The sequence below is a fragment of the Saimiri boliviensis genome, chromosome X (genome assembly GCF_048565385.1).
Source record: "Saimiri boliviensis isolate mSaiBol1 chromosome X, mSaiBol1.pri, whole genome shotgun sequence".
NCBI lineage: Eukaryota > Metazoa > Chordata > Mammalia > Primates > Cebidae > Saimiri > Saimiri boliviensis.
In genome coordinates, this window is record NC_133470.1 from 10,222,904 (window position 1) to 10,238,636 (window position 15,733).

Sequence of the window (15,733 nt, forward strand, 5' to 3'; positions counted from 1 at the left end):
TCAGAAAGAAACTCTAGTTGCAAAATTCCAGGTTTCTTTTTACAGGCACTAGATTGAAAGTCAGAATTAAAAACAGAAGACAAGTTATTATCTTCTCAGGGAAGCTGTAATTAATGGTGACTTGACTTTGTCCAGAAGCTCAGGCTGGCTGGAGCAGCTGTTTTAGATACAAAAATGGTTTGCAAAGCAGGAGAAGTTAGATAGGGCAAAGAGAAATCAAAGTCATACTGAAAGTGGAAACTAAGAGTTCACAGAGGTAGAGACTGACGGCCAGGTGCGGTGGCTCACACCTGTAATCCCTGCACTTTGAGAGGCCAAGGTGAGCGGATCATTTGAGGCCAGAAGTTCGGAACCAGCCTGGTCAACATAGCAAACCCCGTCTCTACTAAAAATTAGTTGGGTACTCAGGAGGCTGAGACAAGAGAATTGCCTGAACCCAGGAGGCGGAGGTTGCAGTGAGCCGAGATCGCACTCCAGCCTGGGTAACAAGAGCGATACTCTGTCTCAAAAAAAAAAAAAAAATTAGCTGGGAATGGTGGCACACGTCTATAGTCCCAGCTACTCAAGAGGCTGAGGCAGGACGATCACTTGAACCTGGGAGGCGGAGGTTGCAATGAGCCGAGATTACACCACTGCACTCCAGGCTGGGCGGCAGAGTGAAACTCCATCTCAGAAAAACAAAAAAAAGATTGACAACAGATGAGTCCTGTGAGTAGCAGCCTTAGTGAATTCACGTGTTTCGTATTTTAATTACTTCCTAACCTTTGAACATATGACATCACTTTCAACAGTGTTGTTAGCAAGCTTTCTCTCTTCGTCTATTGGCTCTGGTCTCTTTCTGGTTCCCTGCATCCTCAGGCATGCATTTGGTGGCCCCAAGATTTGCCAGGTTACATCTTCACAGGATAGCAACCCTAGTCAAAAGAGAACTTCTGTTTCCCAGGAGTTGAAACCTGAGTCCAGGGATTGAGTTTAATGAAATTGACTTTAGTCTTGCCTATCCCCACGTCATTCACTCTTGTTGTGTAGAAAACTCTCATTGTCCCTGGGAGATAGAATGGTGTCAGCCTTACCTAACTCTCTTAAACTAGGGAGCGGCACCGGGGCAGTCCCTAGAAGACAACCAAGGGGAAGGGAAAGAAGCTGGGAAGTACAATCGCAGAGGTCCACTTCAGCCTCTCTTCACGGAGGAAGTGGATGTTGCTTTCCTGAGAGGCAGGAGCAGTGTTCCATGTGAGCCTTCATTTTTAGATACTCAAGTATGGAACCAAGCTGGGTGCAGTGGCTCATACCTGTAATCCCAGCACTTTCGGAGGCTTAGACCGGCCAAGAGTTGAAGCCAGGAGTTCAATATCAGCCTGGATAAAATGGTGAAACCCCGACTCTACTAAAATTACTAAAATTAGCTGGGTGTGGTGGCAGGCACTTGTAATCCCAGCTACTCAAGAGGCTGTGGCAGGAGAATCACTTGTACCCAGGAGGTGGAGGTTGCAGTGAGCCAGATTGTGCCACTGCATTGCAGCCTGGGCAACATGTTACTGGTGAGGAGCTACTAACAAGGCTTTGGAGCCATGTAATGGTGTAACAAAATAATACTTTGAAGAAATTCATTGGATTTGTTTGATGAGCAAGTTTGAAAAGCAGGGATATCATTTCAAGACTACTGAAGTAAGTCAGAAGTAGGGTGATATGAACAGGGCTATGAAACTGACGGGAAGAAAAGTAGTTAGGTGACAATCTTGTAACTCCAGGATGTTAGTAAACATTAGAGACAGACACCAACTCCATGCATTCATTCACCTGGGCTGGAATTGATATGCTGCAGGTTTAGATCTGCCTTGCTTGGCTGGGACACCCACCACTGAGTCAAGCTCTGGTCCTCAGCCTCCATGGACACTTCTGCTCCTTCCACCCCAGAGTCCTGTCTCGCTCTGCTTCTGGGCCCAGGCTCAACCTGGATCACCAGTGTGTGTTTCTGCTCATTTCTGCCCCCCAGAGATGTTTACTTTATTCTTAGTGTAGTGTTATGTCTTCTAATATTATTTTCATATTTTACTTAATATAAAATGTTTGGGGCCAAGGAGCCCTCAAACTATCAGCTTACAATGCTGTCTCCACTGAAATTCAGCCCACTTATTCGTTGAGAATTTCTCTGAGCATTTGATAACATGTTTGCATCCTGGTTGCCTAATGTTACTTCTTTGTCTTTTTTTCAATAGTAAAGGGAAAAGCAGAGAAACTATATATATATACATATATAATATACAAATGTAGATATATATATATAAATTTTTTAATTTGTAAAGAATTTACTTTTAAAATACACAGTTGGACTATATATATATATATGTATTTTTTAAAAAATACTGTGATTAGAGCTAGAGTTGTAACGAGTCATAGTACAGTAATATTCAAAGCATGTTCTATGAATTGTGAATAGTGTGCTAGCTGTGTAATGGAGAGGACATGGAGAATTTTACTAAAAATATGAGAAAGCTTATGGTTTTCGTTAGTGGAAGAAATGAAAGCAGTGTAGTGTGACCTGGAGGGGAGGGAAAGTGTCAATCAGTATTACTACCGAGTTTGCTACTTCTGTTATCATTCAATAGTGGGTCTCGCTTAGCAATTTTCAGATGTATACTAACAGGGATATGACCCTCTACCTGGTGACAGCACTCAATGGCTGTCCTGTTGTATCCCCATTAGTGCCTTTGGCTTTTGCTTTCTGTTCACCCACAATATGCCTGCGTGGGTGAGCTTAAAGGAAGGAAAAACTGGATAGGTTATATCGTGGGTGTACTTTTGCAAATGTGGTATTTCAGCAGCCTGGAGAATTACCAAGGCAAAAGAGATGATTCTGCAGGCAAATTTAATTACTTTTAAAGAACGAGCAATTCCAAATTCCAAGTCGCAGAGGAGTTTCTTATTTTCTTTCTCAGGCATTTAAACAGGTTGCTTTCACTTGGAAATCTTAGCTCAGGGGAAAGAATTAGAGCTGATTCAGAGTTTCTTCAAGTTTTTTTTAAATTACAGAGGTACTACAGGCTTTTAAAATATATTCAAAACAGTGATTTAGAAATTATAAAACGTGAGTCTTCTGCTTGCCAAATGATTCCTTCATTTCATTTTCTGGGGGAAATTGTTAAAAGAGCTTTCATTTCATTTTCTGGGAATATATCTATATATCTGTAATTATATATGTAACTAGAGCAGTGGTTCTCAGCTGAGGGTAATTTTGCCCCCCAGGGGACAGTTGGGAATATCTGGGGTTATTTTCAGTTGTCACAATTGAGAAGTGCTATTGGCTGAGTAGAGGCCAGGGCTGCAGCTAAACATCCTACAATGCTCTGGACATCCCCATGACAAAGAACCATCCTGCCCAGAATGTTGAATGCCACAGTTAAGAAACCCTAACCTACACATTTTCTTCATATAAGAAACCCTGAAACAGGTATGATGTTTTAGAAAATAATTCTGAGAAGTAAAGGACCATTATTTCTTAGATGTCCTTATGGGGACTCTATCCACTAATAATCCAGAAGTATTTTATTTCTCTTTGTTAAAGTCTTTAAATAATTTTTTTTAATTTTTTTTTATTTTTATTTTTTTTATTGCATTTTAGGTTTTGGGGTACATGTGAAGAACATGCAAGATTGTTGCATAGGTACACACATGGCAGTGTGGTTTGCTGCCTTCCGTCCCCTCACCTGTATCTGTCATTTCTCCCCATGCTATCTCTTCCCACCTCCCCACCCCCGCCCCTCCCCCATTTCCCCCCAACGGACCCCAGTGTGTAGTGCTCCCCTCCCTGTGTCCATGTGTTCTCATTGTTCAACACCCGCCTATGAGTGAGAATATACGGTGTTTGATTTTCTGCTCTTGTGTCAGTTTGCTGAGAATGATGGTTTCCAGGTTCATCCATGTCCCTACAAAGGACGTGAACTCATCGTTTTTGATGGCCGCGTAATATTCCATGGTGTATATGTACCACATTTTCCCTATCCAGTCTATCATCGATGGGCATTTGGGTTGGTTCCGGGTCTTTGCTATTGTAAACAGTGCTGCAATGAACATTCGTGTGCATGTGTCCTTATAGTAGAATGATTTATAATCCTTTGGATATATACCCAGTAATGGGATTGCTGGGTCAAATGGGATTTCTATTTTTAGGTCATTGAGGAATCGCCACACTGTCTTCCACAATGGTTGAATTAATTTACACTCCCACCAAGCAAGCATTGAAATAACATTTACTCCCAATTTCACTCAGTCACTTAGGCAAAGAAGGTCACCTTGTGGATTCGGCTAGGTTGTGCCCTACCTTGGGGAAAATCGGGACAATAGGTTGGAAGCGTGAAGCTGCTTAGATGAATAGCTCCTGGGCCATCACCGAGTCAGGATAGGATGTCACTGGGGACAGGGGGCTCCTGGCTGGGACAAAACGAGATTCGAGGCACAATCAGCTCATAATGACAATCTCACCCACTTAATACCTAGAAAAAGCCAGCAGTCCCATCTGCACCCACCTCCCGCACCTCCAAAAGACATGGTGATTGGGTTCCTTTCTGCTTTATAATAAGCCCTTTATGCTAATTTTTATCCGACTGTCACTCGAATAAAAATGTCAGGAGTTAGGAAAAACAAGAAGTTTGAAGGAAGCAGAACCTAAAGAGTTCCCCAGCCCAGGCTGTTCCATGGAATGTGTGCTGAGAACCGCATCCCAGTGTAGAATGCCTATCTTGGAAGAGGGAGGACCCTTTCAGTCCAAATTCACAAATATGAACAGGGGCCACTTTGCCAATGACAATAAGATGGTTGCCTCTTAGAGACTTCCTTCCTTCGTTTCTTTCTTCCTTCTTTCTTTCGTACTTTTTTCCTTTCTTCCTTCCTACTGTGTTCTTTCCTCTTTTTCCTTCCTTCCAGAAAGTCATATCTTAGAAAACCTCAAACTTCTTAGAAAACAAAATATTGTAAAAGTACAAATATATAAAGTTTAAAAGTTTTGGTATGCACCATTCTACACAGTGGAGAGTATAGGAACAAGACAGAGAAGAATCAAGTTTAAGGCCATTCATAGCTGTTTTGAAAACCTCATTCTATAAATAGCATGTACGCTTCTATTTCAAATATGTTAAGTCATCAATTAGCGTTTTGTTGCCAATTGATATTTATTAAGAACTTAATGGCGGCCTAGCATTTTACTGGACACAATGCATATTTATTCCAGGCAAGTAGACATGAAAATCCTTCCTGTGGCCTATATCAAATGCCATAATGTGTCACGCATGAAATCGAAATATTCTTTATCCTGAGCTTAATTTAAATCTTCATCATTGAAAACAGGTGTGTGGTTGAAGAGACAAATGCAGAGCTATGAACAGGGCAAGCAGGCATTGATTCTAAATCTCACAGTTCGCTTGCTGTAGGACATGGCTGCATTTTCCTGGCACAAAGAATCCAAAGTTTACCCCAAGATAATATCATTCATGACATTTTTCTTCCAGATTTTTGCTTCCTTCTTTTGGCTTCTAAGGTAATTAAAGGAAAAACAAATATATTTAAAATCCAACCACTTCCCATCAGTCTCACTGCCCACTCCCCCCACCCCCCACCCCACCCCACCCACTCCTGGCCCTAGTCTTCTCCAGCTCAGTCAATCCAACAGTCCTCTCAGCTGTCTCCCTGCTCTTGCCCTGGCCCCCTGCAGCCTCTTCTCTGTGGAGCAGGCAGAGGGATTCTCTTAAAAAGGAAGAAACATCACATCACACCTCTGCTCAAAAGGCTCCAATGGCTCCTCATTTCACTCAGCCAGGGCCCCATCTGTGGCCACTACTGCACAGGGCCTTTGCACATGCCATTCTCTCCATTTGGAGAGCCTCCTCTCCCTAGATGGTCAAGACTTACTTTTAGCTCTAGTCTATGTCATCCTGTGGGCCTTTACCAACAGCTGCCTCAGCAACTTCTCCCCACTGCCATAGCACTCCCTGCGCTTCTTCCTGGAAGGTCTTCTCCATGCCACTTGTAACCCATCCAAGACAACTTTCTTTATTTGTGTATTGGTTTACAATCTGTCTGCCCTACTTGAATGAAAGTTCTAGGCAGGCAAGAATTTTTGTCTTTCTGCACTACTATATCCGCAATGGCCGGAACTGTGCTTGATACAAATATTTAATGAAGAAAAAAATAAAAACCACCTGCTTCAATCAGTGCTTTTGTTTTTCTAACCCATTGAAAAGGGCTGCAAATCGACCTAAGCATGAAGAATGCTAAGCAGATTAGGATCCATCCAGATTTATTTGTATCCAATTGCCCATAAAAAAAAAAAAAAATATCTAGCCAGGGCGGTGGCTCACACCTGTAATCCCAACACTTTGGGAGGCTGAGGCGATTGAATCCCTTGAGCTCAGGAGTTTGAGACCAGCCTGGGCAACAACAACAACAACAAAATACAAAAATTAGCCCCGTCTCTGCAAAAAAAAAAAAAAAAAAAACCCACAAAAATTAGCTGGGAGTGGTAGCATGTGCCTGTAGTTCCAGCTGTTCAGGAAGCAGAGGTGGGATGATCACTTGAGCACAGGAGGCTGAGGCTACAGTGAACCTAGATTGCACCACTGCAGTCTGGTCTGGGCAACAGAGTAAGACCCTGTCTTAAAAAAAAAAAAAAAAAAAAAAAACAACAACAACAACAAAAAAAAACTACTTAGGATTTTTGATTAGGTTACTATTGACAAAACATTTTTAATAATTAATTAGTGGATCCTTGCAGCATGCATAAAAGTGCAACCACATGCAGTAAGCATGTGCAACTAACTACCCACACACCTAAATAAACTGTTTACAAACTCTAGTTTCACCACCAATCAGTTCGTCTCCGAGATGTAGGCAATGTTTTGCTAACCTGCCAGTTAACCAGGCAAGAAGTTTTGTCTGTCTTATGCATTACTGCTTTCTCAATGCCTAGAACTGTACCTGGTACAAATATTTAATGAAGAAAAATTAAAAACCACCCCTCTTCAGTTAATGCTTCTGTTCTCCTAACTCATTGAAGAGGACTATGTGGCTACTTGACAACAAGCATATAGCCCAGTGCTGTCTAACAGAAACATAACATGAGCCATATTTAAAATTTTCTAATCCTGTCTCTGAAAAACGAAAACTAGTAGTTCAATTTAAAACATAAAATGAAAGAAGTGAAATGACATGATTTTAGTAATATTTTCTTTAACTTCGTACATCAAAAATATTATTTCAATAAGAAATCAATATTAAAAGGATCAGTGAGATACTTAGCATCCTTTTTTGCACTAAGTCTTCAAAATCCCATGTGTATTTGACACTTAGAGCACGTCTCAATTTGGACACATTTCCAGTGCTCAGTGGGGCTGCTGGCTACCATATTGGATGGCACAGACAGAAACATTCTCTGTAACTGTCTCAGTGGCCCATGTTAATGTTACTATTCACTCATTCAAGCAAATCAAATTTTTGAGTGCCTGCCATGTCTCAGGAAATGTTCTAAGGTTTACGACACAAACAGAACAGACAGATTTCCCTTCCTATCCAGAATTTCTATTCTAGTGAGGAGACATAAATCATGAACAAAGTAAGGAGTGAAATATTTGCAGCAGGTAAGATGCTGGGCAGGGCTGTGGAGAGAGGGGTAGTAGGGAAGGGCCGGGGTGGGGATGACTGCACCTGTCGGAAGATGGTTCTAGGAGGCCTCACAGAGGCAGTGGCCCCTGAGCTGCATGACGGAGGTAAGGGAGCAGGCTTGGGATATTGAGAGGAAGAGGGCTTCAGGCAGAGGAACAGCAGGGGCACAGACCCTGAGATAGTGTTGTTGGAGTGTCCCAGGATCTGCAAGAGGGCCGCTGTGGCTGGGGTGGGGACAGCAAAAGGCAGCATGGAAGTTAATGAGGTTGGAGAGAGAAGGGGAGCAGCGTAAGGGCTTGGTGGGACTTTGGCTTTTACCCTAGACAAAAATGGGAGCCTTGAGAAAGTTTTAAATGGAAGAGTCATAAGACATACATTTTATTAGCACCTCTGGTTGAACCCAAACCTTGCTGCAAATCCTTGTGCGCTCCTTTTTTCCCTCCATTTCCTTCTGCACATTGCCCTGGGCTGCAGCACTAGAACAAATGACAGAACTGTGGTTGATCTCTTCAAAGAAGACCCTCATGCTGTCCTCTGTTCTGTAGCAGCTCCTTCTTTGGCCATTCTGCCATGTAGACAGACAGAAGGACTAAACATTCAGCTCTCAGGAGAGCCGCCACGTGGGAGGAAAAAGATCAGTTCTGGGCAATGTCTTCCATAAAGCAGATGTCTCGTGGAAATCATATACACCTCCTCCCCAGAGTGTATTCCATTTGTTCAGATTAAAATATCTCCTCGCTGAAACTAAGACATCATCCTTCAAAGGCTTGTCTCCATGTTTCAACATGGAGGCCATGAACAATTCTCTCTAGAGCATCATTTTTTTTTGTTTTGGTTCACAAAATTATGTTGTATCCTAAAATATCTATTGTGTCTTAGATTCAATAAAATACTGTATTAGCCCATTTTACAAATAAAGAAACTGAGACATGGAACCTGCTCAAGCTAACACAGTTAGTAGCATTATAACGGAAACTCAGAGATGGAATTCAAATCCAGGCACTCTGATCCTAGAGCCAACATACTTCACCTATACTATCTTAGAAGGTAATTATAACAAGAATAAACGGCCGGGCGCGGTGGCTCAAGCCTGTAATCCCAGCACTTTGGGAGGCCGAGGCGGGTGGATCACGAGGTCGAGAGATCGAGACCAACCATGGTCAACATGGTGAAACCCCGTCTCTACTAAAAATACAAAAAATTAGCTGGGCATGGTGGTGCGTGCCTATAATCCCAGCTACTCAGGAGGCTGAGGCAGGAGAATCGCCTGAACCCAGGAGGCGGAGGTTGCGGTGAGCCTAGATCACGCCATTGCACTCCAGCCTGGGTAACAAGAGCGAAACTCCGTCTCAAAAAAAAAAAAAAAAAAAAGAATAAACATAGCATTTTCTATGCTTAGCATGGCATTGGCGAGGTTTAGTGAATCGTATGTAACTAGGAGACAAACAAACCCCTATTCTCTGGGTCCAGACCCAGCATGCTTAACGCACGTTACATTACTTGCACAAACTTAGCATTCTACGTTCTGTGCGTTTACCTTCTCGGATCATAAGATGATATGAATTAGAAAGTTCACAGGAGCAACAAGCTCAATTGCTTTTTGATTACAAATTTCAGACAGCAGTGTGCTACATTTATGTAACTGGTAACTGAGCAGAAAACTGGTATATCCTTTACTTACTGATGCAATGAGATGGCTTTCCTTAGCAGAACTCATTCAACTCTGGATTTCATCAATCCTCTGCAAGGATTAACATTGGAATAGGGAAAAGTGAAATGAAGAAATTAGAAAGGAAGTGATTAGATTGATTTTTTTATTTTTTATTTTATTTATTTATTTATTTATTTTGAGATGGAGTCTCACTCTGTTGCCAGGCTGGAGTGAAGTGGCGTGATCTCGGCTCACTGAAACCTCTGCCTCCCAGGTTCCAGCGATTCCCCTGCCTCCGCCTCCCAAGTAGCTGGGATTACAGGCATGGCACCACCACGCCTGGCTATTTTTTTTTTTTTGTATTTTAGCAGAGATAGGGTTTCACCATGTTGGCCAGGATGGTCTTGAACTTCTGACCTCGTGATCTGCCCACCTTGGCCTCCCAAAGTGCTGGGATTACAGGCATGAGTCACCGCACCTGGCCTGATTTTTTAATTAATATATAATGGAAATATTACAAATTCTGGAAGCAAACAGAGCACTTATGGTATGAAAAAATGGTTTTAATTGTAAAACTGTTTCAACCATATCTTAAATGATAGCCTTTTATGTACTACCAGAAAATGCAGAAAAAAGAAAGAAGAAAGGGAGAGAGGGAAGGAAAGTAGGAAGGGAGGGAGACAGAGAGGAAGGAAGAGAAAGAAAGGGAGAGAGGAAGAAAGGAAAGATTTGTTCAGGGGTAGGTTGAAGTTAAATGTGATGCTTACTGCAGAATCTACCACCAAGAAAAGAGGAAATGAGTTTAACCAGACAAGATATATACAAAAATAATTACAGCTCACAAATTCAAACTTTGCTCACCAGGCAGCTCTTAGAAATCCTAATTTCTAACTTGGGGCTAACGACCAAAAATCACTTCTCATTTTTTAAGAAATCAGGGTTTGGACTCCAGTTGTCCCGCATTCTAAATTCAATGCCAAATGACAGACTTAACGGGTTTAAAACATCTCATTCTTACTTTCATCATTCTTTCTTTGATATGAACTATTTTGTGGATCATGAAATGCAGCAAAATCCACAAAAGTTTAAGACTGTTGATAAGGTAAAGGCAACTCTCTGGACCAACTGGAAATTTGTTGGTTTGGATTTGATTAATCATCACTTCTGCATATTCAGTTACATCTTATCTCGGGTTGTGTGGTCACATGGTATACTTCAAACAAAGACTCGTTTAATCAATTGAGCCAAATAAAAAGGGATAAAATACATAGAAATCTGTTCAGAGTCAAGATCCAGCTTGTAGAACTTAAAATAAAAATGATGGCAGAGGACAAGAGAATAGTTATCATTTATCTGACACTGAATGCCACATCTCATTGAATTCCTACCGTAACCCCCTGAGGTAAATATCATCATTCCCATTTTACAGATAAGAAACTCTATCTCAGAATAGTTAATAATTTATTTACTACTACACAACTAATAAAAGGCAGATCAGGCTTCAAACCATTCTATCACATATGACTCACTATATGTGTAATTATTTCTAAACATGTGAATTTCAAAACATACCCAGCCCCAATGATTTGGGGTAAAGGATCGTTGGCCTGTATTTTATTAAGATTCCTACTTACATTTCTAGTGGTCCAGGAGTTAGATTTCAATGAGGTAGAAAGTCCTACCATGAGGTAATAGAGTTTATTTTCTGCTATGGGGTCAGATAACTACAGTGTTTTTCAGAATCGGTCTCATTAGAATTAACTGTATAAAGGCAGTGCCTACCCACATAGAGATGAATATTTTTATATTTGAGAAAAAGACAATACATTGTGTATAATGTCTATTATTAATTACCTCAGTAGGTCCTGGGGTAGCACCCTATAATCAAACACATTAACATTTCTGCAATGTAATGTATGAATATTCACCCTAAATGGGAAAAAGACTATAAATAGCCTCAGGATAATTGAAGTCAAATTTTGCTAACTGATGAAAAAACACTTCAGGTTTTCAAAGCATTTATATCACGGAATTGTGCAAAAAGAACCGTGAACCTACATATTACATACTTCTTTGCCTTTAGAAATAGGATTCTGAGTGATACCTGTCACTGGCTCCAAAACCTTCTCCCTTTTAAACAAAGTCACTTCTCTGAACAGGATTAAACAGGATAAATATTCCCTTCTCTGCTTTGCCTATAAATATACAGTGCAAGTAGCTTCCACTCTATGGGGCCCCTTCCCCAGCATATGCAGCTCAGCTATGCACCACCCTCTGTGAGACCACAAGAGCTCGGATGGATGGACTGCATGCAATCTGCCTTTTACTTTTCTGGAGTCCTCTCTGCAACCACCCTGGTAATGCCTGTTTTATATTTATACCTTCTGGTGCCAGTGCTGTATGCATCTATGTCCCCTTTGCACAAGACTACATAACCACTTACTTAAAAGGAGCTGGAAAGTTCATCTAGCCTAATTCTCTATCGTAATAGGCTCTAAGATGCCTCAATGGAAAGAGCTGCCTGGTATTAACACCCTGGTATAGCCCCCTCCAACAATGTACCAGTGTTGGTTCCTGTGATCAACTGAATACAGGAGAAATCATAATCCATTGCTTCAGAGGTTAGGTTATAAGGTACACTGTATGCTTGCATTCATGCTCATGCTCTCTCTCTCTCATCATTAAGCTCCAGGGAAGCCAAGTGGCAATGTCATGAAGACACTCAATTAGCCCTAGAGAGTCCATGTGGTAAGGAGTTGAAGCCTCTTGCCACATGAGTGAACCATGTTAGAAACAGAACCTCCAGCCCTGGTTAAGCCTTCAGATGACTGTAGCCCTAGCTGACATCTCAACTTCAACCAAAAGGAGACCTGAACAAGAACCACTCAGCTAAGGTGCTCCCCAATTACCAACCCACAGAAACTCTGAGATAATAAGTGTTTGTTGTATTGAGCCACTACATTGTGAGAGTATTTTGTTACACAGCAATACATAACAAATACACTGTCCCATTTCATAGAAGACCAAATGGTTTCTTAGAGACATCAGGAGATGCTCCAGAACCTCCCAGTTCTATGAATCCAAGGGCCAGCCCAGCTCACTCTGTTATGTGGAACGGGCAGGAGACCTCTTAATTTAATTTGCCAGGATCTTCTGCTTTTCTCATAGACACTGGAAGCCCATGGAAAATCTGGCCAATAACTCAGCTATGAAAATAAAAGTTTAGCACAGATGTCCTGATTCTAAAGGGATGCTGCCCACTTGCTAAATTTCCCAAAATAGCCCTTGTTTGTAGGCTTGTTTTTCAGGAGATGGCTTTTGTTTTTTCCCATAATGGTGAAACTTTCTAGACTGTAGTTGTTAAGTCAGGAAAAATGAGAAAGTGTTTAACCCCCTTCCTTTGCCTGGTGTTGAAGAACATGTTCTTAAAGACTAGACTACTACTCTCTGAAGGGTTTTATGACAGCATTGACTCTGGCCTAGCCTTCCTGATTGCATCAGACCCCAAAGCTGCAGCTGTCCCCCTGCTTAGGTTACTTGATGAATGATTGCATTCCCTGTTCTAATGCTGACTGCCTTGTCTCCCCAGCTGCAGTCTACATACAGGATATACTTCCTGTCTGAAGCCCCCATCTGCCTATCATATCTCCATATGCCACATGCTTATATATTTTAGGTACAGATGGAGACATTAGTCTTGTAATTCATCACATGGGAAAATTCACAGGCTGGGTATTTTATTTCAGCTTAAGTATTAATTTCTACCATTGCTACTAGAAGAAAAATCCTAAAACATCAATGAGAATTTTAGGTAAAATATCTGCCACCATTTAATATTACTGAATCATTCCTTTTAAGATTAAAATGAGGCATGACACATCCAAAATTATAGAAAAATACACAAACCTAGTATGGTAGATTTATATTCACAATGTCTCCAATTCTTCACCCCTTTGCTCTTTGACCTGCAACTTTGCTATGCATCTTTCTATATAGCAGTGTCTATCCCCATTCCTTGAATCTAGGCTGGCCTTGTGACTTGCTTTGTCAATAGGATGTGGCAGAGGTGAGTGTGTACCCATTCCAAGCCTTGGCCTCAAGGGATGTTGGAGCTCCCATTCTCTCTCAGAACATTTCACCTTGCATACACCATGTTAACATGCCCAGGCTAGCCAATGAGCCGTGGACAGCCAGGCATATGAGAGAGCACAGCCAAGATCACAGAACCACTGACCTGACATACACTTGACCACAAATGTGTACATAAACACAGCAAAAATAACCACCCAGCCATCTTATAGACTCATGAGCAATAATAGTTGATTTTTATGTCACTGCATTTTGGGGTGATTTGTTGTGCAGCATTATTGTAGCAATCAGTAACGGATGCACATAGACCAGTTTTTGTTGTTGTTGTTTGTATTGTGTGGCATGCTTAGGCCCCCAAGCAGAAGCCAGGCTATGAGAGGCTTTCCAGAGAGGGTCTAAGGAATATCCTTTCTATATCCTGTCTGAGGAATGTAAGCCTGGCTGACTAGCTGAGATCCCAGTTAAAGGTGGGGGGCTTAGTTACTACCCAACAGTGTGCAGACTTCCAGATGATAGTCCGGTTTCCAGCACAGTACCATTACCCTTGACTGAATTTAGTGTCCTTCCAGAGTCTAGTCCCACTGATTCAACATTTCCAGAGTACAGACCTCCCACCCTCTGCTAGGGGGTGCGGTCTAACTACTTCTTATACAGATGTTTAACAAATCTACTTGCTTTAAGCAGCACTTGCCTTCCATTTCCAGAGGTGTCTAGTTACATTAATTCCTGAGCATTTGTTGAGGATTCTTGTTATGACTTGAGTTTGTTTTCAGCTTTCCCTACTGCCAGGTTGGAGTTCTCTGGGCAGATGAGGCAAGACCCTAAGGCAGAGCGAAACATCAGGCTTCCTTCCATCTGCACAAGATCAGGAAGAGGGTAGGCTGGGGTGGCTGGGTTCTCGAGGTCATAAGTAAGGATGACTCACAGGGAGAAAAAGGCTTGTTTAAAGCAATGTGAGGGAAAATAGCTGTGGAAGAGACAGTGATATGGTTTGGCTCTGTGTTCCTACCCAGATCGCATCTTGAACTGCAACACCCTGTGTTAGGGGAGAGACCTGGCGGGACGTGATTGGATCATGAGAACAATTTCCCCCATGCTGTTCTCGCTCATGAGAGCTGATGGCTTTAAAAGTGTTTGGCAGGTCCCTCTTTGCTCTCTTCTGTCTCTCTGTTTTGCCTGCCACCATGTAAGATGTGCCTTCCTTCCTCTTTGCCTTCCACCATGATTCCAAGTTTCCTGAGGCCTCCCAGCCATCTGGAACTGTATATTAATATACAGTTCCAGATGGCTGGGACTCAATTAATTTATAATTGTTTGTAAATTACAAACAATTTTGTTTATAAATTACCTACTCTACCTATCTTTTTTTTTTTTTTTTTTTTTTTTTTGAGACAGAGTCTTGCTCTGTCACCCAGACTGGAGTGTAGTGGCACAATCTCAGCTCATTGAAACCTCAGCCTCCTGAGTTCAAGCAATCCTCCTGCCTCAGCTTACTGAGTAGCTGGGATTACAGGTGTGCACCACCACCCATGGCTAATTTTTAGTAGAGATTGAGTTTCACCATGTTGGCCATGCTGGTCTCAAACTCCTGACCTCAAGGGATTTGCCCACCTGGGTCTCCCAAAGTGCTGAGATTACAGGTGTGAGCCACTGCGCCCAGCCTCAGGTAGTATCTTTATAGTAGTGTGAAAATGGACTATGCAGATAGTCTTTAAATTTAGCTTCAGCAGCATTTTCAGGGACTAGCAGAAAAAAATGCTAATTTGAAGCTGGTGAACAAAGATCTGCATTGATGAAACCTCGCACCCATTTATAGCTCACATCTTTCCAATTCTATCACAAAGGCCTAAAGTTCCTTTAAGTCCTAAAGCTATCAAAATGTATTTTGGGGCCTGAATTTTTCCAAAAGTTGAGTTTCCATATCACTGGTTATGGTTAGATTCCATGTGGGAAGTGTTACCTGCTTAGTATGTTAATTAATTAGTATTCTTGTTTGTGGTTTTCTTTTTCTTCAAGACTATTTCCTGAGTACTGTCCTGAAAAATAAACAAAAAAGAAAAACATTCATGCTCACTGCAAAGTATTATTTCCCTCTCTTCCTCTCATAATTCATCCTCCAGACTTCTTTTTTCACTAGATCTGGTTCCTCAAATAATCATTTGAAAGCAGATGGTATATGAAGAGGAAACTATGTCCCACACTAAGGTGATCAGACTACCTCTCCCAAGTATCTATTGAGAGATACACAAATTGTTTGGGATCAATTACACAGTGGTGTTATAGTCAGTGTGCTCTTGATGTCTTACAGGCTTTTGTGGAGTCATCCAGGAGATCATGCTT